The 26,530-nt window shown below is 43.0% G+C and overlaps 1 protein-coding gene across 3 annotated transcripts in view; it reads right to left on the reverse strand.

The window, feature by feature from the left end:
- Nucleotides 1-9,717: 9,717 nt before the first annotated feature.
- The window catches only part of LOC117346549 (alpha-1,4-N-acetylglucosaminyltransferase-like), a 177,817-nt gene continuing 161,004 nt past the window's right edge, over nucleotides 9,718-26,530 (reverse strand). For 2 of the 3 annotated variants that reach the window (XM_033916313.1, XM_033916303.1), the window contains exon 5: nucleotides 9,718-10,391. The gene's annotated coding sequence lies outside the window, so the exon portion shown is untranslated. Of the gene's footprint in view, nucleotides 10,392-17,635; nucleotides 17,999-26,530 lie in introns of those variants that run through there. The other variant, XR_004536613.1, reaches the window with a different exon arrangement.

Consider the following 26,530-nt stretch of genomic DNA (forward strand, 5'->3'; position numbering starts at 1 on the left):
ACTAGCCATTAGGTGCCATACATTTCTATGGTCACTAATCAAACTTGTGGCTATGGCTTCCTCAATTATATATCTTTTTATTTTCACGTTTTTCCTTATTTAAAGTGCTCAGAGCTATGTTATATAACTTAATAACTTAATTCTTAAAACTTATATAACTTAGTTGACTTATCTTAAGTCAGTCTTGTCTCATAATGTTATCAGGAAGGGACCTATCATTCGACATGTTTCGCCTTCTGGCTGTTTCAAGAAGAGTCCCCCCTTTTCAAACTTGTTCGCACCATCCCGATCTGCATAATACACAATTTTTTTTTTTTGTTATTATGTAGGAGACCAAAGGAGTGATGGGCAGTGGTATACTGATCTGTCAATAATTAGAGTGGAGTAAGGGTTATATATGTTGCAACTTGTTGCATTTAAATTAAAATGCTTTAGGGTACTAACTTATTCACTTTAGGAATTTTAGAGAAATTTATTATATAGACTAATTTACCATATTTTCACGCATATAAAGCGTGCGTTATACACAATTTTACAAACTGTGCATAACCATGTGCGTTATACGTGTGAGCGCGTTGTACAAATTTTTTTTTCATTCTGATCTGGCATTTCTCCTGCGAACCGGCATCCTCCCCCCCCCCCGCTCACATCACCCCCCTCCCCCGCGATCCTACATCCCCCCCAGCACCGCAAAGACAACTCTTACCCGATTGGGCACTGGCACCAGCACCAATGCACAGGATATGCCAGTGCCAGTGCCCGAAGATCCTCCCTCATTGGGCTGGGCTGGGCTGGGCGGTGCGAGAGAGATCCTCCTTCTTCCTGTGCCGGGCTGGACTAGGCTTTGAGCATTTGCGAATGCTCAAAGCCTTCTGGTCTCGCTCTCTCCGAAATAATCTCGGAGAGAGCGAGACCAAAAGGCTTTGAGCATGCGCAAATGCTCAAAGCCCAGTCCAGCCCGGCATAGGAAGAAGGAGGATCTCTCTTGCACCGCCCAGCCCAGCCCAAAGAGGGAGGATCTTCGGGCACTGGCACTGGCACATCCTGTGCATTGGTGCTGGTGCCCAATGCCCAATCGGGTAAGAGTTGTCTTTGTGGTGCTGGGGGGGATGTAGGATCGCGGGGGAGGGGGTGACGCGAGCGGGGGGAGGATGCTGGTTTGGAGTAGGCGGGAGGAGGTTTTAGCATGCGCGGTATACGCGTGTGCGCGCTATATTAAAATTTTATTACATAAATATCTGTTCCCCGCGCGCTATACCCGTGTGCGCGTTTTACATGGGTGCGCGATATATGAGTGAAAATACGGTAACCTTACCACCTAGGGCTCCTTTTACAAAGGTGTGCTAGCGTTTTTAGCACACGACCCAAAAAACTACTGCCTGCTCAAGAGGAGGCGGTAGTGGCTAGCACGTGCGGCAATTTAGCATGCACTATTCTGCGCGTTAAGGCCCTAACGCACATTTGTAAAAGGAGCCCCTAATCTTATATTTAGTTCCTGATATATGTTTTTTAAAATATTAAGGTTTCAGGTCTCCTTGATGTAATTTAGCTGTTAGTTATATATATATAAAATAACTTAATAGATTGATTTGGGACACTATAAAGGGCACTCATTGGTTATTTTGGGTAAGTATATTAATTTTGGTAATCTCACTAATTTAATGAATTTCCACATATATAGGAAATGTACTTTATTTTATTATTATATGCTATTATTTATTTGTTCTATTCTTATGAGTATTGATGTATTTATTCAGGGATTTATGAAATATTTTAATCTATAGGGGTTGATTAATTTTAATTTTATAAGGGGAAGTATTTATTTATGTTGCCTGGGGGAGGGTTCTGGCTGCTAGTCTAAATGTATGTCTTCAAGCAATTATATGATATGGGGTATAGGGAATTGGGGGGAGAACAGGGGATTTTTAATAAGGGGTTTAGGACGTGTATTGAGCAATGGGTGTTTTTGGGGAAAAAAGGATTTTTGGTATACTATTATGGGTTTTCTCCTTTAACATTTTGCAACAAATTTTAAAATGTTTTCTTTAAATGTCAATGGCCTCAATTAACATTTTAAGAGGAAAAAACACTCAATTTTTTTTAAAGCAGCGAGATGCTGATATATATATGATACAGGGAACTCATTTATCTGCTGGGAAATTGATGAAGTTGGAAGGGGGTGGGTCAAGCAGTGTTTCTTTGCTCTGGCTGTGGGAAAGAAAGCAGGGGTGGTTATTTTAGTGACTAGGAAATGTTCAGCTGTATTTAATTTTATTTCTGCATATCCTTCAGGAAGGTGGTTTCAGGTGAACATGACTTTGGGGAAACATGCTCTGACGCTGTTTAATATCTAAGCCCCTAATTCAAATCAAGCAGAATTTTTCAAAACTCTTCAATAGGTACTTCTGCCGCTAGCTACCTCTACTCTAGTGGTAGCTGGGGACTTCAATGCTTTTTTCATTGATGGATAAACAGCCTAGTAAATTTTTGAAATCATTGGGATTGGATAATATAGTTCAATCCTGTGGATTAAAAAATATATGGTGGATTCTACATTTTAATGCTCAGGAGTTTTCCTTTTGCTCCCATGTTCATAAATCCTTTTCAAGAATAGATTATGTATTTGTATCAGATCAATTAGTTCAACAGGTAACCAAAACTGACATAGACCCAATTGTTCTTTCAGATCATGCCGGAGTTTGGATTGAAATAAAATTTGAGGAACAAGATTCTAGTAGACCTGTTTGGAGATTCAGTAATACATTGCTTGCTGATTCAAGCTTTATTGAGGAATTTCAATTAAAAATGAATAAATATTTTCAAATTAATGCTTTCAAAACTACCATGAGAGGGCAAATTATTTCATATTCGGCACACATTAGGAAACAACTTTAAATTGAATTTTCTAAGTTGGAACAAAATATTGAAGATTTGGAGTTACAATTGGCCTTGAAGTGGGAACAAACTACAGGCCCTCTTGAAAGCTAAATATAAATTTAATGAGATTTCCTCTCAAATGGCTAGGAAAGAGTTGTTCTCTCAACAGGCTCTGTATTATGGAAACTCGAATAAAGTGGGAAGAGTATTAGCTAATTACCTTAAAGCTAAAAAAAGGAAAGTAAAAATTGTGGCTATCACAGATGAGAATGGGGAAATTCATTCTCAAATTGAAGTTTCAAGTTTTATTTAGATTTGATAAATCGCTTATTCAAATTTACTAAGCGAGTTACAATAAAATAAAGATGAACATACATTTAGACATACTATTTAAAATTTAAAAATAAAGGGTTAGACCGACAAACGGTTCATAGTCAATTGCATGCAAGACAATAGTGCGCGGACAAAGAGGCACAGACAACTTAGCGCAAGTCAAATGAGCACGAAGACAACTGAGCGCAAAGACAACCTAGCGCAAGACATTTCAGCACAAGACAATTCAGCGCAAATTATTTTCTGTAACATGCACGAGCGGGACAATTGACCACAAGACATCTGAGCGCCGGCAAGTGAGCGCAAGACAACTGAGCACGAGACAACTGAGTGAGTCATCTGAGCGCAAGACAACTGAGCGTGAGACAACTGAGCGAGAGACATCTGAGCACCGGCAAGTGAGCGCGAGACAACTGAGCGAGAGACATCTGAGTGCCGGCAAGTGAGTGCGGGACAACTGAGCGAGAGACATCTGAGCGCCGGCAAGTGAGCGCGAGACAACTGAGCGAGAGACATCTGAACGCCGGCAAGTGAGCACGAGATAACTGAGCGTGAGACATGTGAGCGCCGGCAAGTGAGCTTGTTGTAATGATTAAATGCATTTGCACACCACAGTATCAGTGCACGTTTGACCCACGTGCTTTTGTCCCGTTACCAGACATGCACATATCGAAATATAAACGGTTCATAGTCAATTGTGCTCAAAGTTTTATTATTATACCCTCGGTTTTCTTGCGATTGTGTAGCGCGCATCTTATATAGCTTTCAAAACGAGCGACATTAAAATATACGGTCCGCGTGCGCGTGAACCGAAAATATAAACATACCGAAAATATAAACATACCTGTAAATGAAGAGATCTAAAATGTGGAAGTACGTTTGCTCTCACCAGAGGCGAGAAAAATCCACGCAAGACAAATATTCATTATAGATCAAGTTCTAGCAAAACCAGATCTTTACCTATAATGGACATGGCCAAGCAAGTTTCAAGTTTCAAGTTTATTAAAATATTTTTTTGACCGCTTATTCTAATTTCTAAGTGGTTAACAAAATAAAATTACATAAAAACAAATTATAAAATTACATTGAGATGTGTGAAAACAAAGAAAACAGGTGACTACACAGACATACAGCAACATTATGGGATGATAGGGAAGAACTACAATTGATATAGGATAGGTAAAACATAGATGGGTAAAACGATAGGTTGGATAAAAAATAACAAAAGGTTAAAAATTGATTATAAACTTAGCCCTTAAAGGGCATTTTAACCAAGAGCATCTTGGAATAGAAATGTTTTTAATTTTGTTTTAAATTGTTTTATATCAGATACGTAACGGAGATAAGTGGGCAATGAGTTCTACAGAGAAGGGGCAGTAACAGCAAAGTTGTTGGAACGTAGAGTATTGATTGATTTTAATGAAGGTATGACTAAAAGATTTTGGGAGGTTGAGCGAAGAGATTTTGATGTGCCATATGGGATTAAAAGACTATTAATAAAATCGGGTTGGTTATTCATTCTGGTTGTAAATGTTAAAAGTAAAATTTTATAACTAATCCTGTGTTCAATTGGCAGCCAATGAGCGTTGATTAAGAGAGGGGAGACATGATCGTATTTCTTTGCCCCGCTAATGATCTTAATAGCGGTATTTTGGAAGATCTGTAGTCGTCTATTCTCCTTTTTTGTAATGCCCTTATAAAGGGCATTACAGTAATCTATACACGAAATTACCAATGAGTGAATTAGTGTATTCAGTGTGGCAGGTTCTAGTAGCTTAGAGAGAGAATGGATCATACTCAGTCGATAGAAACATTTCTGGATAACTGTACTAATATGGGAATGATACGAAAATTTACTGTCAAGGATGACGCCCAAAAGCTTTAAAGTTGGAACAGTTTTAATGGGTAAAGATTCAAGTTTCAAGGGGGCTTGAAGTGTTGTGCCTTCTTTTAACGGAAAGATCATTAGTTTGGATTTATTAATGTTAAGTGATAGTTTATTAGAATCCAACCAAGATTTGATTTTTTCTAATTTGCGATTAGGAAGGCAGGCTGTTCGGAGCACATATATAAAGAGGAAACGTAACCATGGTAACAAAAATGCATTCACATGACTTATATTGAAACCGCAAAGAGGCAAGGGAACCATACTGATAACGTGGTGACGTGATCACGTGTTAACGTGCTCTTCGTTCGCCACACGCCATTTTGAGGTGCACTGAATTGTCATTGCGCTGAGTTATCGTATAGAGAATGACACGGTGACAAAATTCATCACCGTTCCCGTCCCCGCGGATAACCACGGGAAATAATCCCATGTCATTTTCTAGTGTCTATTTCAACCTTCTACATCAGCATTCTTCAGAGCAAAGCTTGCGGGTTAGTGGTTGTGCCCAATTATACTCTGATTCTTTCCTCTCTTCTTAAAGAATGACATGAAGATGGTTTCCCGCGGTTATCCGCGGGGACGGGAACGGTGATGAATTTTGTCACCATGTCATTCTCTATTATCATAGCGCTCAATTGTCTTGCGCTGAGTTATCATTGCGCTCAATTGTCTTGCGCTGAGTTATCGTTGCGCTCAATTGTCTGGCGTGCTATTATCTTTGTGTGCTATTATCTTTGCGCTGTTTTGTCTTCGCGTTTTTGTCAGCGCGCTGTTGTCTTGCGCGCATTTGACCTGTCACCCCAACAAACTTACAAACTAATTGATACACAAGGGATGAAGGAATAAAGTTACAAATCAATGCTTTAAAGTAGAAAAAAGAACCATAGATGGAAAAAAACATTAGGGAGGGAGTAGAATAATCCTGGAAGCTAACTACTTTACAATTTGAGTATAATTTAAAGATTAAAAGCATCTTTAAAAATAAAACTTTTTAAGTTATTTTTAAAACGGCTGAGATCATTTTCCTCTCATATATTGAGGCAAAGTGTTCCAGTGTTGCGGGGCCATCACCGAAAACATATCATGGCGTCTGGTTCCGATAACTTTCAAGGAAGGGACTACTATGAGCTTTTGGATTGTAGTTCAGAGGGAGCGCGGTGTATTATAAGGAATAAGCATTCTATTAATAAATTGTGGTTCATTGGTGGACAGAGTTTTAAATACTAAGAGTAATATTTTAAAGGTGATACGATGGTTAATTGGAAGCCAGTGTGAATTGATCAGGAAAGGAGTAACGTGATCATATTTTTTTACCGTTATGAATAAGTTTAACGCCTTGTTTTGTATTATTTGAAGACACTTCTTTTCTTTTTGTGTGATGTTTATTAATAATGAGTTGCAATAATCAAGTTTAGCGATAATTAAGGAGTAGATTAGAATGTTATAAAGCTTTGTATTCTTCTGAGCTTGTTCAAATAAAGAACTTGAGGGTTTAAAGTTTCTGGAGTTAATTAAGGGGCCTAAAATTCCTGAGCGTATAAAAGGAAGTCTTGATGCGCCTATATTAATGAAAGAATTACAAGCAGCTTTGAAGTCCCTTAGAGTTGGATCCGCTCCAGGTGGTGATGGGTTCACTGTAGAGTTTTACAAATCATTTCAAATTACCCTATTACCTCATTTGTTAAATTTATATCAGGCTCAACTGACTAAAGGTTGTATTGCAGGTACTATGGCAGAATCTTTAACTATAGTTTTGCCGAAGCCAAATAAAGATCCTATGTTGGTTTCGAATTACAGGCCTATTTCTTTGATAAATGTATATGGAAAACTTCTGGCTAAGTTATTGGCTTTACACTTGGACAAGGCTCTCCCTTATATTATCGGTATACACCAAACGGGGTTTGTTGCTCAAAGACATTCTTCAAATAGCACTAGACTGGCTTATCACATGCTAAATTTAACAAAAGCCATGGAAGATCCGGCCTTCTCTGCATCCTTGGATGCAGAGAAGGCCTTTGATCATGTAAAATGGACATTTATGTATCAAGCAATGGATTGGTTTGGAATTGGTTCTGGATTTTGTAGGTAGAATTATGGGCATAACAAATGATTGCTACATAAACAAATCACGTGTATACTAGTTGCTAGGGTAAACCATAAACACCTTATCCCGGGGTTCTGTAATCTTTGCCAACTTATATAAAAATAGAGACCAGGGCTTTATGAAAGAGTTTTATTATAGATATAAGAATATAATTCATAAGCCAGCAGTAAATAATAACTAATTATTGTTCACAAAATATCCAAATACATATTTGAAACTCAGTACATAATTATCACACAATACTTGCTAAATAAATGAGTAGATATAACTAATTCTTACACACTAGATAACTCCTTATAAAATAAGTCCTGATTAGCAGCAATCTATTATAGTTTTCACCAAGAGTAATTAACATCTCTTTTCCTGAAAACCAATCAGAGATCTAACTAGCCCAGCTGATAAGGAAAATATGATTCCTTGTTCACCATCCTTCCGGTCAAGCCTCTGGTAGATGGAATCAGTCCTTTTCCTCGGCGTAGCAAGATGTAGAATTTCTTCCGGTCAGTAAGAGTCCGTTATTTACTGAAGTGAGCTGTAAAGTCTGTCAGCAATAGTTCCTTAGGTGATATGAAAACCAGGTCTGTATAAAAGTCCTGTTTCTTCACTCTCTGGAAGAGAGCTAATCACAAGTAGTAACTTGTCAGGTCTTAATTATTAGAAGGTGTGCACAGAGAAGCTATGCATGGGTCCGAGTTCCCTCATATCCAAGCATAAAACTAGAAATTAATTAGACACCTTCTCCTTAGTTTTTCATCAGATGATCTCTCAGGACCAATCCAAAACCAGAATCTGAATCAATAGCCTTTCTGTGTAAAGTCTCATATAGGCCTTGAGAGAGAGGCGCCTTCGTTAGATAAGAACAGCATAGAAGCAATGCCTCCCTCAAATTCACATGGGCTGAGCATGTAGATGCCCTTGACTGGAGAAACACACAGTTCTGGTAAACATACCCAGAATGCATCTGGCAGGCAGCAGGCAACAAAGATGATTTCTTCTTTTTCTCTTCTTACATGGTTCATGCTGGAAAGATTTCTTGCAGACAATGGTTCATGCTGAAAAGATTGTTCAGGCTTTATGATGTCAGGGAGAGGCCTAACCTTCAGGTTTGTGAGGCAGGAACCACCCCTACAGTCCACCCTTGAAGGAGAAATAACTTCAAAGGAGTCAATTTAACCTTCAACCTAATAGGAAAGGATCATCAAGACCCAAGGTGATACTACGAATGCAAAAACAGCAAAACATAAGCAATACCATAAAAATCAGCAATAAATCAAAGATATCAATAATCAATGTAAAAGAATCATAAAGGCCAGGACAAAAATATAAGAAAACCCGAGCCAAGTAAATGATTACAAAATCACTAATAAATGGCAATACAAGGCAAAATCAAAAATCATAACTAAAAAGCGAGGCACAAAAAGTATACCAAAGCAAAGTTAAGACAGAAAAATCAAAATCAAAATACGGCTGGCAAAGTTATTCATTCATAGCCGCAATTTAATCATGCATTCTTAAGTACAGAGGAGATGGTCTACGACGAATAAGACGTCGGATCTGGATGGTCTCATAAATTGCAAAAACAGAGGTACAAAACAGGATAACCCACAAGATGGCAAAGAGTGGAATGACCATGGTGATAAGAAGGTACCAACAACTTCATGTACATTGGAGGAACCAACATAATAGTCCGCAACATGAAGGTTATCATTATCAACTTTCAATTCAATAAGTATGGGAAGGTTTAGCCAACAGAAACTGTTCCATTTCAAGGGTAAAGTTGGTGGGATATCCACGGAAAACATCCAGGATTTTCAATTCCATCTCAGCAGTGGCAGTGTCCAGATAGAACAGAGAAACACCTCCAACAGAAACAAAAGCATAAGGTGGTACAGTAATCATACAGACATTGCAAAGTAAGGCAAAACGATTGGTCACATCATGTTTGGTATAGGTGACAGTAAGTTCAGTACAAGGAGTACTGATTAACCAAGCATTATTCACAATGGCCACAGAGGTGTCTGAAAAATCTTCATACTTAGTCATGGTCACATGGCATTTCTCCGGAATGGTAACAGACAAACCACAAAGAGTTTCAGAGGTATCTTTCAGAAAGGGTTTACCAGGGCAGAGCCAATGAATATCTTTGGTACTTTGACAGAGAGCCAAATTAGGGACCAAATAATGGTATGGATCATCAGTATGGTAGGCTACATACTCTGGAGTATCTACCTTTAAATGTAGATTGTCTTTCCAGGTACCCACATTGATTACATGTTTTAACTGGTAGACATTCTCAGAGAGAATAAAAGGGATTTGTAAGACAAAGGCAAGTTCCATTTGTTCTACATCTACATATAAATGAACTACAGAACCCAGGTGGAAAGCAATTTGAATTTGGAAGGGTTCAAGTGGTATACGAGTAACTTTAGAAAAAGCTTCTCTAATTACATCAGAGGAAACCAAATACAGTGGAATATGACCCAACAGAAGATGACTAATACTGGTGTCAAGTTTACGGAAAGATTATAAGTAATTTTTCTTATGGGATGCATAAATGTACGTTCATCATTCATCATGCCTTTTATTACAGATAATTTAGCAGCATTATATTCAAATGAGTATGCATGTTAACCAGAGTCACAGTGTCATGGAGAGTCTTGCCTTGGGCAATGAGTCTTTGTTGCTGAAAATTCACTTGGGACTGAATTTCATTCAAATTAGTTTGGAACTGATCAAAAGTAGCATGTAATTTATTGATGGAGACAGCATTGGCAATGGACATAGATGAGCCAAAAGGTGAACCAAGAGCAGTAATCAAAATAACTCCAGAGACAAAACCAACAAAACGTTTGGGTCTGTCACGTTGAGGTTGGACCTGTGGTACCATCACTTTCTCAAGTTGACTCAGGATATTCTGCACATTGGTGGTAGCATATCACAGATGGTCTAAGCACCATAGTTGGTACTCCGGGCAGAGTGGGGAACGGTCAAGTTGAAGTGCTTCCAGAAAACATCGTAAGGAGACAAGGAAATGAAGATTTTCTATATAACAATCTGAGACTGGGTAATCAGGAAACCAGGAGAATCTTGGAGGACAACTCTGGACTGGGGACCAGGTTCGATCAATTTGGTACCGACTCCAATCAGCAGGGGAAACAGGAACAGCAGCATCAGACTTTGTTTCGCCATCTGAAAAACATAATAGAAACAGATTATGCTGTTGTTAGGTTAGCATTGGGCATCACAACAATGGTTTCATTCTGGGCAAATTTACTGGGATGACATGGTGTCAGTTGATTAATGTGGACCCATTTAATGACATCTTCACCTTGAGAATTTGGCTTGGTGCGAATTTGATAGGCCACAGGTGAAGCTTTTTCCACTATAGAGAATGGACCTTGCCAGCTTGGCAAAAATTTACTTTATTTGGTCTTGGTTTTGCCAAAAATTGTAATAGAATACCTTGTCACCAATTTGGTATTCCTTTGAGGTAGTCCTACGATCATAGTAGACTTTCTTACCTTTAGCAGCAGTTTCCAGATTTTTATGGGCAAAAGAAAATGCACCCTGTAAATGTTGACACAAATGGGTGACATATTCATGGGCAGTAGCAGCACTAGAAAGATTCACATCATTAGTTCTATACAACAAATGAATTGGTAACATCATTTCTCTACCTGTCATCATTTCAAAAGGCATCACCCCCATAGAACGGTGAGGTGTGGTACGAATAGCCATCAATACGAAAGGTAACTTCATGTCCCAATCATTACCAGAGGTAGACATGTACTTCTTCAGGATGGTGATTCGCTCTTTTCACTTGTCCCGATGATTGAGGGTGGTAAGCTATGTGCAATTTACTTTTTACTGCAAGCATCTTCCACATGTGTTGCATCACATCAGGAGTGAAATGGGATCCTTGGTCTGAGTCCACTTGCATGGGCAACCTCCATCTACTGAACACGTGATTCAGTAGCAAAGTACAGACAAGGTACTGAGCGCAAGGTTGACGGCGCGCCGAAGAAAACCAGTATTTTAAAGGCCTCCAACGGCAGTGTGGGGGGGAACCCCCCACTTTACTTAGTAGAGATCACGCTGGCCTTGTGGAGGGGTTTGCGGGGTTGTAGCCCCCCCCCCATTATACTGAAAACTTCACTTTTTCCCTAAAAAACAGGGAAAAAGTTCAGTTTCAAGTATAATGAGGGGGGTTACAACCCCCAAACCCCCACAATGCCAGCGTGATCTCTATTAAGTAAAGTGGGGGGGTTCCCCACCAACACCCCCATCGGAGGCCTTTAAAATACTGGTTTTCTTCAGCGCGCCGTCAACCTTGCACTCAGTTGTCTGCACTCGGTTGTCAGCGTGCCTTTGTCTCGCGCGATTTTGACTATGAACCGGAAGGCACAGCCATCCACGTAAACCTGAGGTATATTGGCACAGAGCTGTTCATCATAAAGATGATGATGGGGTTCCTCCTCTTCTGGTGGAATATCAGGTTCCGATATACCTGTAAAAGAATCTTGTTCTGTACAATCATGCAATTCTGCTATCCCTTGGGCTACTGTGTTACAATGTTTCAGAGCATACTTTACCTGTAAAGGCCATCCTTGGAGAGCCAAAGTCCATGAGACTATTCGGCTATTGGAGACACAACCAGTCTTGATCTTATCACTACCCAAGAAACTAATGGGTTGATGACAAGTCTCTACAATGAGTTTCTCTCCTTGGATGTAACTCCAAAAATGTTGCAAAGCCCAAACAGTTGACAGTAGAGCTTTCTCATAGTCGGAATACTTCTCCTCTACATCCGTGAAGCCTATGCTTGCATAGGCCACCACACACTTGTCAGAGTCGTATTTCTGGTACAGGACAGCACTCATAGAGTGTTTGGAGAATCCCAGGTCAATGAAGAATTCACGACCACTCCTGGGGTAGGCCAAGCAAGGAAAGCGACTAGCTGATCTTTCATCTCTTGCATAGCATCTTCCTGTTCAGGACCCCAAGTCCAAGATACATCCTTCTTCAGTAAGGTGGCCAACAGTCTAGAGACTTCTGCATACTGATCTATGAACTGTCGAGAATAGTTGCATATCCCCAAAAAGGAACGAAGTTCCTTCAAATTGGTAAGTCTTCACAACTGTTGTAGGGCCTGTATCCTTTTCCTCTGTGGTCGAAGACCTTCAGAGGAAATTTCATACCCTAGGTAGTTCAGAGATGTTCGGCACCTTTGACCTTTAGCAAGGGCCAATTTGGCTCCTGCATTCTGCAATTGTTAGAGCACATGTTCTACCTCATCCAGGTATTTCTGAAAGGTGGGACTCTTGATCAAGATGTCATCCACATAGACCAGAGTTCCTCATGCTTCAGCATCTGGAAGGGCTTTATGGAGAAATATGTTGAACTCTGCAGGAGAGTTCAGAAAACCAAAAGGTGTTCTATTCCAAGTGTACTGTTTCTTCCCAAAGGTAAATGCTAGTTTGTATTGATCTGGAGGATGTACAGGGACTGTCCAAAATCCAGATTCCAAATCTAAGCTGGTAAAATACTTAGCTCCTTTGATGGTAGTCAAGTTCTGGTCCAGATGGCCACCTGGACAAGGGTACCCGCTTGTTTAGCTGTCGGTAATCTAAGGCAATTCTCCAACTGTTATTCTTCTTCAGGATTGGCCACAAGGGGGAGTTGTATGTACAGTTACAAGGCCTAATGATACCCCTAGCTTCCAGGGTATCAAGGATGTCTTGCACAGACTCATACGAGGCCAAAGGAATCTTATACTGACGCACGAAAACGGGCTTACTGTGTGGATCCATAGGAATCTTTGTCACATGTAGGTCAGTCAGGCCAGAATCATAATAATCCACAGCAAACAGGTCCTGATACTTGTACAACAACTGTGCTAACTGAGCCTTTTCTTCTTCAGAAGAGCACGCATCAGCTAGGTCCACTTGTTCCTTTACCATGGCATCAAACTCAGAAAAAGGTTGGTTGGAGGAGATTTCCACTTGGTCTTCAATCTGTTCTTGAAGAGATGAAGATTCAATGGCATACACAACTTTGGATTGGTCAGACAGAGCTAACTTCCTGGATAAAATCAGTCAGTCTCCACTGTTAGATGGGATGTTGATGCATCATATGGCCAGAGGAAGTCCAGTGAAATGAGTCCTCTTGGTGAGGTAAGTATACGGTCTGGCATGTCACCCCCTGGCAGGGGTCGACAAAGGAAGACAAACTGCCAAGAATAGGCAAAATTATCTCAGCATCAGGAAAAGATTCACCCACAAGAAAACCCAAAGGTTCTCCAGCAGAAAGTAGGACTTCATTAGCTTGAGCATTGACAATCAACACATGGAAAGAAGAGTTAGGTACTTCAAGACAAGGTAAAGCACCAAGAGACAGACCATGCTTGATAAAAGAGGTATTTGACTATGAGCCAAACGAAGGGGCAGATCAAAATTCTGCACAAGACCAGGAATTGTGACGTCTTCAGCTCAGACCACTTCACAAACTTGAGGAAGAGGTTGTCCAGTCTTCAAACCATCTATCAGGTCCTTGCCTTCTACTGGGGTGGCTTGCAATCTGCTCCAAAGCACACAGTTAACCAAATTAACATAAACTCCTAGGTGAACAAGACAATCTAATCCCAAACACAAGGCTGTGTGTAGGCCTCTCACCTCTGAAAAGTGATGAGTGAAAGTCTTAGAACCCAGAGTCATCGGAAGGCTACAAACCCCAACAAGAGGCTTGACACCCTGACCTGGTATAGGTAGGTAAGTAGAGTGGCGCCTAACAAACGGAACAGGTGTAGTTCGCTGACGTTGACAGAAAAAGGATTCACTGATCATGGAGGTGTCACTACGTAGTAACACTTGAGTTTGAACTGGGACAGAACCATGCAGGTGGTCATCAACAGACAAGTCAGAATCATCCTGGTGAAGTACAGCCAGTAGACGAGGATGAGAAGTCAGAGAACTGGAAACAGATGAGATAGGTTCTTGGATGGTCTCTTGAGGTGGTTACGGCATGGGGAACATAGACTTCAGAACAATCTCCAAATGGTCAGCCTGGAGAACAATGTCAGATATTTGTTCCTTGGGAACACTGACAATCTCACGGCCTGTGGGAGCCCCCTCTGGAGCGTTGGTATACCGTAGCTCCAAAATGTGTGGATCCGCTGAACACAGGAAATTTATTCAAATTGAAGAATCTTTTCGCTCCACAGTGTTGGTGACCTGGGACTGGCGGGCGGTTTGCACCTTCCCTTAAGGAAGAGGACGCGTAACCTGGGCCCAGACCACTTCTTGGACATAATCCAAAATAGGCTTCAATTTCTTCAAGAGGTCGTTTCCAATCAAAAATTCCTCTCCTGGACTAGTGCTGATAATCCCTGGATGTTTGACAGTCATTTTGCCTAACTGCAACGTAAACCAGGTTTGACCAACTGTCTCGATGTTCTGATGACCATAAGCATCTGTTGGAGAAGCAAAGATATGGTATACCGTTGACCCATAGGTGTGAGCCTACCCATGAAATACTTGTGAGACTTAATGGAATCCCACGAAGGAAGTCACTCTGTGTCCTCAGACAATGCACTGGAAAGAACCGGGTCAATATCTTGTGTGGCATCAGATATGGTGTGGACAGCCTATACAATAGCTGGTGGAGGACATCTCTGGGGAACTAGTCATGCTTGTTCTTCCTCAGAAGATCCAGGTGGACCATCCAGGTCCTCTTTGGACGGAACTTGTGTGTCAGTCACCATGGACTTCACCACTCGAGTGCCAGAAGGTTTATAAATGGAACTCTTATCCTTTCTCCTCTGTGACTGATCCTTCCCAGACTGTGCAGGTGTTGCAGGTTGTTTGGAAGAAGTAGCTAGGGTGGAGTAAAGACTTACAAGCTGAGCCATTTGTTCCTCCATCGCGCTGAACTTATCCTCAAACATCTTTCGTTTGTTTGGGTGCTTCTTCTTCTGTTGCTGTTGTTCATCCCCTTTGGGTGGTTCAGCAGCAGATGCAGGCAGGGCAGCTTGACGTTGTGTGGAATTCCCTGTTGAAATAGGTACAGGGCTGCTGGGTTCCAAAGCAAGTGAAGTCTGAACGGTGCAAACGCTATGCTTTGTTTCCTTAGATCTGGCCTTGGGCACAGGCTTAGCAAGTGTTTCATCAGGAGCCCTGACTTAGTAGTCATAGATATCTTCGGCTTTCACCAGTATGGCTGAGTAAGAATCTTTCTTCATACCAGCTAGTCACACTCATATAGTCCGGCAAGGCCTTTGCAGAGACGGTTCAGAATTCTCCATACTATAATTCTTCTGATGAGGGAGTGACCTCCTGGAAATAGATTTGCTTCAGACGGAAAGCAAATTCTCGTGGATTTTCCTTTGTTCCACAGCGCAAGTTGAAGGCGGCTTTGCGAGCTTCATAGGAATCCGCGTAATGACCATAACGTTTCTTCAGTTGCTGTTCAACCAATGCCAAGTCAGAGGTGCCAGCGATTATGGACCATAATGTGTCATGACACTCAGAAGCAAAAGACCAGTGGAGCAAATGTAGTTTGTCAGCCTCATTCCTGATGTCATAACTCTCAAAGAACTCATGTATGGTGGATAGATGTGCTTCAATAGTCAGCCTGGTTCCTTCACCTGAGTGTGATAGGGAGCTTTAAAATAACCATATTCTCGTGACTGTGCCTGATTATAATTCACAGACTCAGTGTTGATATGTGAATTTTGTGGAACAGATTGAGATTTTTTAGTTCTCTGGTGCCCTGACTTTACTGGGCATGTCTGAGAATCAGTGGGTCCAGTGACATTACAGGAAGTGGAGGTAGACCTTACTGGGCGTGTCTGGGAATCAGGAATTCTCCTGTCCTCTTCTGACCTGCCTGGGCGGAGTGGACGATGTCCCACCCCTGCATGTGATGCTAGTGGCAAAGATTTCTCAAGGGAGGGCTTGGCAATGGGTAACAAATCATCAACAGTAGAATCAAAATCCCTCACCCCATCCCCCCAGAGCCGACGGACAAGCGGGCGGCTCTGGGCACAGGGACAGGTCAGAGCAGGGGAGTAGGAGGCAGAGAGAAAGAGGCAGGAGTAGAAGAATCCAGCTCACTCCGTAAAGCAGCTACCGTGCCCTGAAGATCCTGCAAGTTATCAAATAAATCATCCCTTTGTTGTGATACAGATTTGAAATCTTGGCTTAAAACACGGCAGTCAGCTTCCACACATGTCAAAGAATCAGTAAGAGTTTGCACAGTTAACTCTTTAGCGGACAATTTATCTTGTAAGACACACAAATCGTCTTGCATAGCATGGGAAGCTTTGTCAGCCAAATCTTTCATAGCAAGCAGGTCAGCCTGAGTGGCCTTTAAAACCTGTGAATGTGTTTTAGAATTCACATGCATTGCCTCTCGCATGTCTAGGACAGTCTGTGTTAAGTCATATTTCTGCTCACGTAAGTGTTCAAGCTGAGATACTAAGGCGGGGCAATGGCTGCAGACAGAAGCAACGGAATCTTGGCGAGCAACCAAAAGGGCTTTTGCCTCTGTCAATTCAGCTTGAAGCTCAGAATGTTGCTTTAGGGCAGACAGAGTGTTATCAAACTTGGAATGATTTTCTGGCATGTAGAGGCTAGAAGCTCAAAAAATTCACTATGGGCTTGCTCCTCTTGTAAGTCCTGTTTACAAGAATCTAATTTCTCATAAAGAGTACTGTGAAGCTGTTGCGTTTGATATAAAGCAGACAACACAGAATGCTTAAAGGCAATTAGCAAACAGATAAGCTCTGCATATTGCTCTCCTGTGGGCTTAAGATTTCGCTTGCAAAAATCTCTGTAACACAGAACAGTACGCTTGACAGGTCTCATCTAAATCAGGATGTAATAAATGTGCCAGGTTAGCAAAATAAGAGTGAGGGTCAGTCTGTTTCAACGACGTAATGGCTAGTTTCTTAAAAACTTCTGAGTATCTGAACTGTTGGACATATTCTCAAAAAATGTAAAGAAGGAACAAAAAATACCCGGACGAGCGCCCCCAATACTGTAGGTAGAATTATGGGTATAACAAATGATTGCTACATAAACAAATCACATGTTTACTAGTTGCTAGGGTAAACCATAAACACCTTATCCCGGGGTTCTATAATCTTTGCCAACTTATACAAAAATAGAGACCAGCAGTAAATAATAACTAATTATTGTTCACAAAATATCTGAATACATATATGAAACTCAGTACATAATTATCACACGATACTTGCTAAATAAATGAGTAGATATAACTAATTCTTACACACTAGATAATTCCTTATAAAATAAGTCCTGATTAGCAGCAATCTATTACAGTTTATCACCAAGAGTAATTAACATCTCTTTTCTGAAAACCAATCAGAGATCTAACTGGCCCAGCTGATAAGGAAAATATGATTCCTTGCTCACCATCCTCAAGCCTCTGGGAGATGGAATCAGTCCTTTTCCTTGGCGTAGCACAATGTAGAATTTCTTCCGGTCAGTAAGAGTCCGTTATTTACTGAAGTGAGCTGTAAAGTCTGTCAGCAATAGTTCCTTAGGTGATATGAAAACCAGGTCTGTATAAAAGTCCTGTTACTTCACTCTCTGGAAGAGAGCTAATCACAAGAGGTAACTTGTCAGGTCTTGTCAGGTAACTTGTCAGGCACACAAACCCGATCCTACCAAGAATGTGAACTCTTCCCCCCATGCAATCCGCTAAGAAGATCGACTGTCGGCTCCGGGCAGCTTTCCCGCAGAGGAGAGAATCCTGCATTCACCGTGGGCCTCATCTGGGGCAGCCTCCTTGGAGCGGCTGGGGCACGGGCAGTGTGCCTGGGAGGGAATGCATGGATGGGAGAACATCGCAGGGGAGGAGACATAGGCATCCTGGGACTGTCTGCCAAGTCTCTTCCCTGAAGAAGCCCTTTCTGGAAACGTCAATCGCTCCTCCTAAACTTACTTACTCCACTTCATCACTGACGCTGAAACCGTGGATTGAAGACAAAGTTTTATTTTATTTTTCTTTCCAGCTTATGATTTATCTTTAATCTTATCTATTGTTTTGCCTTTTGTCTTTGTTTTGTTCTATTTCTATCATTTAAATTTCTCCAGAACTCTACTGTTCAACGGCTCCCCCTTCTGCTTCTATTCCTTTCTCTCCTCTCTTCTACCTTCCAAAGTATTTAGATCAATGCTGTCTTGTTAAAATGTTTATTTTATTTTTATTTTTCCTCTAACTCTACTTTTCACTTCTCTATTACCCTCCAGGTACTTTAGTTAGATTGTGAGCCTTCGGGACAGTAAGGGAATTTTTCAAGTACCTTTCTTATTTCTAATCTTAATGTATATTTTCTGTAAACCGCTTAGAACCTAACGGATGTAGCGGTATATAAGAAATAAATTACATTACAAATAAATTACATTACATTAATTATTAGAAGGTATGCACAAAGAAGCTATGCATGGGTCTGACTCCCTCACATCCAAGCAAAAAACTAGAAATTAATTAGACACCTTCTCCTTAGTTTTTTGTCAGATGACCTCTCAGGATCAATCCAAAAACAGAATTTGAATCAATATCCTTTCTGTGTAAAGTCTCATATAGGCCTTGAGAGAGAGGCACCTTCGTTAGATAAGAACAGTATAGAAGCAATGCCTCCCTCAAATTCACACGGGCTGAGCATGTAGATGCCCTTGACTGGAGAAACACACTGTCCTGGTGAACATACCCAGAATGCATCTGGCAGGCAGCAGGCAACAAAGATGATTTCTTCTTTTTCTCTTCTTGCATGGTTCATGCTGGAAAGATTTCTTGCAGACAATGGTTCATGCTGAAAAGATTGTTCAGGCTTTATGACGTCAGGGAGAGGCTGTGGCCCACTGTAGCCCAGGACAGGGCTCCAATAGTGCTCTCAGTGATAAGCCACCAACATAACACCCAGACGTGTGGCCCGGACTGGAGCCACCCTGCAGGACCGAACTCTACTCAGGAATACAAAAAAAAAGGAAAAGAAAATCCATCAACAAAAGCCACTACAATATTCCTTTCGTAGAAAAGTAATATTAGGTTTATTTCCTTATTGTCTCAAGGTAAGTAGTCTTGCAAGAATAATAGCCCAAACTTGTCAGAATGTTCTTAGGCAAAGCAACACAAAAAGTAGCAAACAGGGAAAGCAAATAACAGCACAAAAATAAAGTCTTTATCTTGCTCTCAGCAGTGCTTCAACTTCAGCTGTGGCAGAGAGTTTAATTCCCCTCAGTCGCAGCCCTGTCTGCTCCCACGCAGACAGTTTTGAAATACCAACATAATACAGTTCATGGTACTCACTACATACTGGTGTCCAAAGTCCACACAAGCCTCTGGCCAGTTCCACTCACTGCCAGGTCAGGAGAGTGATAGGTTTTGCAAAATGAAGCCTTTAACTTGACTTGCCAATTCCCTCCCAGGGTGTACACAAAACCTCTCCCCATCAAAATCACTCTCTAGCTTGCACTTAAAAATAATTCCTCAAACAGTCCAAAACAAACAAACTTCACTCACTGTTTGTGGGTGGTAGCCAAATCTACCTGCATAGTTTCCACAAACTCAGGGTCATATGCTGCCAGGCTTTCCTCAACTTCCATGGATTGATCTTCTGGCAACTGTGGCTCCTCTTGCCCCAGCCAACCGCGGCACCCCCGACACGATCGGGGCAAGAGGGAGCTCAAGCCTTCTTGCCCCCCCCCCCCCGACTCCCCGACACGATCGGGGCAAAAGGGAGCCCAAGCCCTCTTGCCCCACCGACTCCCCAACTCCCCGACAATATTGGGCCAGGAGGGAGCCCAAGCCCTCCTGGCCCTGGCGACCCCCACCCCGCTAGTTGTTTGGGCCAGGAGGGAGCCTAAACCCTCCTGGCCACGGCAACCCCCTACCCCCACCCTGCACTAAATTACGGGCAGGAGGGATCCCAGGCCCTCCTGCCCTCGACGCAAACCCCCCTCCCCGAACAACCGCCCCCCCAAGAACCTCTGACCGCCCCCCAGCCGACCCGCGACCCCCCTGGCTGACTCCCACGACACCCCCACCCCCCTTTCCCGTACCTTTGTGTAGTTGGCCGGACAGGCGGGAGCCAAACCCTCCTGTCCGGCAGGCAGCCAACGACGGAATGAGGCCGGATTGGCCCATCTGTCCCAAAGCTCTGCCTACTGGTGGGGCCTAAGGCGCCTGGGCCAATCAGAATAGGCCCAGGAGCCTTAGGTCCCTCTTGGGGGTGGGGTCTGAGGCACATGGGCCCAACCCTCCTGGCCCGAACAACTAGTGGGGTGGGGGTCGCCAGGGCCAGGAGGACTTGGGCTCCCTCCTGGCCCGAACAACTAGCGGGGGGGGGGGGGTTGCCAGAGCCAGGAGGGCTTGGGCTCCCTCCTGGCTCGATATTGTCGGGGAGTTGGGGAGTCGGCGGGGCAAGAGGGCTTGGGCTCCCTTTTGCCCCGATCGTGTTGGGGAGTCGGGGGGGCAAGAGGGCTTGAGTTCCCTCTTTCCCCGATCGTGTTGGGGGTGCCGCGGTTGGCTGGGGCAAGAGGGCTTGAGCTCCCTCTTGCCTCGATCGTGTCGAGGAGTCGTGGAGTCAGCGGGGCAAGAGGGCTTGACGTCAGAGAAAGGGCGGGACCGCCAAGAGGAAGCAGCAGGACACCGGTAGGAGCTTCTACATGATGGGGGGGTCGGGAGGCTGTGGGGGTGCGAGCGGTCCTTCAGGGTGGGGGTGCGGGTGCATGCGAATGGTCCTTTGGGGTGGGGATGCGAGCGGTTCTGCGGGGGGGGGTGAATCGGACGTCGGGGGGCATCAGGCTTTCAGGGTGGGGACAGGACTTCAAGGGGGAGAGGAGAGTCGGGGCGGGCGAAAGGAGAGTCGGGGTGGCCAGAGGAGAGTCGGGGCGTGAGAAAGGAGAGTCGGGTGGCGACGGAAGAGTCGGGCAGTATGCGCGGTATACGGGTGTGCGCGGTATACAAAATTTTTTTACATATATGTCAGTTTCCCGCGCGCTATACCCGTGTGCGCGTTTTACTTGGGTGCGCGTTATCTACGTGAAAATACGGTAATGTGCATTGTCCAAAAGGATTATTTGATTCATTCCCCTTTCTTTGGAAGGAAGAGGGTATAAAATATTTAGGAATTTGAATTCATAAAATGCTGGAAGAGATGATGAAAGTAAATGAAAAAACTTTATTGCTAAATGTCTCATAAATGTGTGAGCAATAGAACCCCTTACATCTTGGTGAGGGAGAGTTCAAATGGTTAAGATGATGATTTTGCCTGTTGTTTGCTACCAAATGGGAATGATGCCAGTGTTTTTTCAAGAAATTAAATAGTATTCTTACTAAATTATTTGGCTGGGGAAAGCTTTGAGAATTGCTTTAGTATCTTTAGAAAAACCGATTGCGGCAGGAGGGGTAAATTTTCCCAATTTTTATAGGTACCATAAAGCCTATATTTTGCATCAGGGTATGTATTAGATTCTCCCTGAGCTCATGGAAAATCTTCCAGACTGGTTATGGTTGGAATGGCAACTCCTGTCTCCATTGAGATTGTGTCACATTTTGAGTATCAAGCTACAGTGGTGCCTCGCATAACGGCCGCCTCGCACAGCGAACGCTGCGCACAACGAACTTTATGTCTTGATTCGTACAACGGACTTCGTTTCACACAACGAAGTCGCCCGAGCTGCATCCTTCCGGGGTTCCTGCGGGGTTGGATCGCAGCGGGGTTGGTCGAGCCGCGAGGGTAGTCTCCTTCTCCTTACCTGCCCTGTCGCAGCACACAGCCGAACGGAAATCTTCCCGATGTCAGCGCTGACGTCGGAGGGAGGGCTTAAGCAAAGCCCTCCCTTCCTCCGACGTCAGCGCTGACATCAGGAAGACTTCCGGTCGGCTGTGTGCGGCTGCGGCAGGGCAGGTAGGAAGAAGGCAATGGCGAACGAAAGAGGGGGGAGGGGGCGGTCCGCCCCGAAGAATGTGCACAGCTGGTCAGGTCCCCCGATCGACCGACAACAGGCCCGGCCGACAAACCTCCCTGCCCTGTAGCCGCGAATCTAAATTACCTCTTACAGCAGCTTCACTACTCCAGCTGCTGTAAGAAGGTAATTTAGATTCGCGGCTACAGGACAGGGAGATTTGTCCGACCGGGCCTGTTCTGTTGTCGGTCGGGTGCAAAAGCGCCACAAAGGTGGAGGCAGGGAGGGAGGAAAGGTGGAGTGGAGAAGAAAAGACGCTTAAGGGGGGAGAAGGCCGCTGAAAGCACATGTTGGAGCAGGGGATGAGAGGGAGGGAGAGAAGGGGAAATATTGGACAAGGGCAGAAGGGATGCTAAATCATAGGGTGACAGGCAGAGAGAACAACAGGAAAAAGAGTGGAAGCAATCTTGAACCCTGAGGGTGAGGGCAGAGAGAGGTGGTGAGATGATTGATCATGGGGAGAGGGACAAAAGGGAATAGAGATGGGATAGGAAGATAGTGGAAGTAAAAGGACAGGGAGATGTATGTTTTTAGATGTATCTAAATAAAAATAATAACAAAAAATTTATCTTTTTTTATGTCATCTTAGCATATTTTATGCTACAGAACGAATTATTTTTTTTAACATGTATTGTTATGGGAAAACGCGTTTCACATAACGAACTTTTCGCATAACAAACTTGCTCCTGGAACCAATTAAGTTCGTTGTGTGAGGCACCACTGTACCTAGATTGTATAAGGACAATATAATTTTATTAGACACTTGGGAGACATTAAAATTTATTAATAATTTAACACCTATTCCGTTTCATAAATCCACCTGTCAGTCCCTTTGGCTGAACTCCAAGATTCAAATTGGCGGATTCAAGGTCATCTGGAAGCATTGGATGAAGGCGGGCATATGTACTCTGGATGATGTAGTATCAGATGGAAAGATGCTTGACTTTTCACGACTGCAACAAACATTTGGTATTGCTAAATCTCAAAATTATAGGTGGTTGCTGTTGAAGCAAGCCATTCAGAAGGGGTTCCCTGATTGGCAAAATCTTAAAAATCAGTATAGTTTGCCAGTCCTATGCTTCCAGACAGATTTCCTGGGACACCAGGTTGCTCAGTGGTACAAATTAATATCTAAATTTTTGAATAAGAAACAAAAGACTGGAGGGAGAGCGCTGCTGAGCCCAGTGAAGATGGAAGCATAATGCTGTAGCTCCTCATCACTTTACTAACAGAAGCCATTTAAAAATATAAAAAATTAGATTTTCATGGCAATATTATTATATATCGACAGCAGGACATTATGGCTTCCAGCAAAACTGGAAAGAGACACAAACCAGAATCACCAGCTAAAGCATGAACGAGTAAAGCGGAAGACCACAGCATTGGTGAAATTCTAGATGAAATAAGATCACTGAAGGATTTGATGACAGACACCAAAGAAGAAATTAAAGATGAAATTAAAGATGAACTGCAGGCTTTAATAACAGAAGTGACTCAGTTTCAAACTAGAGTGGATAAGCTGGAAATAAAAACTACTGTGATTGAGCATCAGTCTAAACACATCAAAATGATTGAAACTGAACTTGAAGACGTGAATAATACGTTAAGACGGAATAATTTACGAATTCTGAATATTCCGGAAAGTCAGGAAGGTAAAAACATGATAACTTTCCTGGAAAAAACAATCTCTGAGTTACTACATTTGGAATTTGATAAACCATTTGAGATTGAAAGAGCTCATAGAACTCCTTCTGCAAAGCTGTCCACTGCAAGCAAATATCCGAGACCTATTATTATCAACATCCTCAGATATACTCAAACCCTGGAAATCCTGCAAAAAGCTAAATCCATTGCACCTTTGAAGTTTGAGGGACATTCTGTATTTTTTGTACCGTATCTCAGGAAAACTACTGCAAAGAACTGGAAAAAGCTACTGGAATTTCACCCTAAGCTGAAAGAAATGTCCGCACGCTATGGCATCTACTACCCAGCAAGGATGAGAGTCACTTATCACAATCAAAACAAGAGACTTTACAGACCCTGCTGAACTGGCTGCTTTCATTGAGGAAAAACTCCCCACAGCGATAGATGACTCACTGAAACTACACTCTGCACTAGCTGCTGCAGCTTTCCTGCCACTTTTACATTTACATTTGAATTGGTCTTGCTTGTGCTCTCTTCTACTGATTAGTATCTTTTGTTATCACAGCTACATTACCCATCAATAGAATTAGTTCAACGGAGGAAGGGTGAGTTCTTAAATAAAGAAATTAGTACTAAAGTGTGATGCTAATCTTGCTGAACTGCAGAGAACTTGTAATTGCTTTAGGTGCTCAGTGCAATTTCTGTATGAGACAAGTACATGATCACTGCTATCTTTGCTCAGTACATGGTTATTATCAATTGAATGTATTAGGAATATTCAGAATTCGTAAATTATTCCATCTTGACCTATTATTCACGTCTTCAAGTTCAGTTTCAATTATTTTGATGTGTTTAGACTGATGCTGAAGCTCTCTTACATTTTCCTCAATCACAGTAGTTTTTATTTCCAGCTTATCCACTCTAGTTTGAAACTGAGTCACTTCTGTTATTAAAGCCTGCAGTTCATCTTTAATTTCTTCTTTGGTGTCTGTCATCAAATCCTTCAGTGATCTTATTTCATCTAGAATTTCACCAATGCTGTGGTCTTCCGCTTTACTCGTTCATTATCAATTGTCCAGGTATTTAACAGACTCAAATTCTGTATTTCCTTTTATTTTTAGTACTCATGGTGCTTACAATCTATGATCAGAGGTTGTGGCAGCGTGAAACTAATATAAATTAGACCATGTCACACCGCTCCTATCCAAACTCCACTGGCTTCCCGTTATTTCCAGGGTCTACTTTAAATGTGCCTGCCTAACCTTCAAGATCCTCCATGGTATCCTTCCTCCTTTTATCCCTCTATCCTGGAATTCCTCAAATCCAACCTCCACTAGATCCACTCAAAAATTAAAACTATCCTACCCCTCCTTAAAAGGCATCTCCCTTGTTGGTAAACTTGGCTCTTCCCTCCCTTTCAGAATCACTCAGCTCTGGAACAGTCTCCCTTCCCCTCTCCGCAATTTGAGCCCCCTTCTACCATTCCGTAAGCATCTGAAGACCTGGCTCTTCTCCAGAACATAACCCCGTCCCGCTCCTGGCACTCTCACACCAACCTCTCTTCTCTCATACTTATATAATTCCACTGGAGTTCCGTTCCTTCCCTAACCATGTAAACCGTGTCGAGCTCCATCTGCGGAGATGATGCGGTATATAAACCCAAGATTTAGATTAGATTAGATTTAGATGGCGTGAGTGTAGTACTCCACCATTTTGCCTCCTCCTTCAGATAATTATAATGGTTGCTATAGCTACTGCACTGTTTTACTAGCTTCTACATTTAGATATAGGATGTAACATACACTTTTCTGCTAGTGTGGAGTTCTCTACATATTACTGTTCATTTCTCTCTCAGATGTATATTTACTGAGAACACTGTGTGGAATGTATATACTCTAATGTCACTTTGAAGCTGAACATAATTCTAGCTTCCTTTTACTTATGCCCTAGACAGCCGCACCTTACATACAGTATTAAGTACTGGGGTAGATAGTGCAGCTAGTTGTTTATTTCTATAAATTACTGAGCCACAAGTCATCTAAACATTAGATGCTAGACTTTAATAATCAAAACAGATGCACTCTTCACTGTTACTGATCACTTGCCTGTACACTAGAGAGCTGCACGGGAACGGGGACGACGGAAATCCCGCGGGTTCCCCCTTCGGGTCACGGGGATCCCGTGGAGACGCCCCTAGGGTCGCGGGGATCCCGTGGGGACGCCCCCTAGGGTCCCGGGGATCCCGTGGGGACGCCTCCGAGGGTCGCGGGGTTCCTGCGGGGCTGGATGTACTCAGTCGCGCAGCTCTTCTCCCTACCTTCTCTGCTTGCAGCACAGAGCCGAACGGAAGTCTTCCCGAAGTCAGCGCTGACGTCGGAGGGGAGGGAGGGCTTAAACAAAGGGCTTAAACAAAGCCCTTCCTCCCTCCGACGTCAGCGCTGACGTCGGGAAGACTTCCGTTTGGCTTTGTGCTGCAGGCAGTGCAGGTAAGGAGGAGAGTAGCCTCGCGGTTCGAGTGGCTACCAAGGGAGGGGGCGGTCCGCCCCGCCCCGCCACACCCCGCCCCAGTTGCAGCACAGCCGGCCAGGTACCCTTACTTTTGTGGCACTTCCCCGACCGACCGACAACAGCCCCGGTCCGACAATCCTCCCTGCCCTGTAGCCGCGAATCTAAATTATCTTCTTACAGCAG

The sequence above is a fragment of the Geotrypetes seraphini genome, chromosome 1 (assembly GCF_902459505.1).
Source record: "Geotrypetes seraphini chromosome 1, aGeoSer1.1, whole genome shotgun sequence".
Taxonomy (NCBI): domain Eukaryota; kingdom Metazoa; phylum Chordata; class Amphibia; order Gymnophiona; family Dermophiidae; genus Geotrypetes; species Geotrypetes seraphini.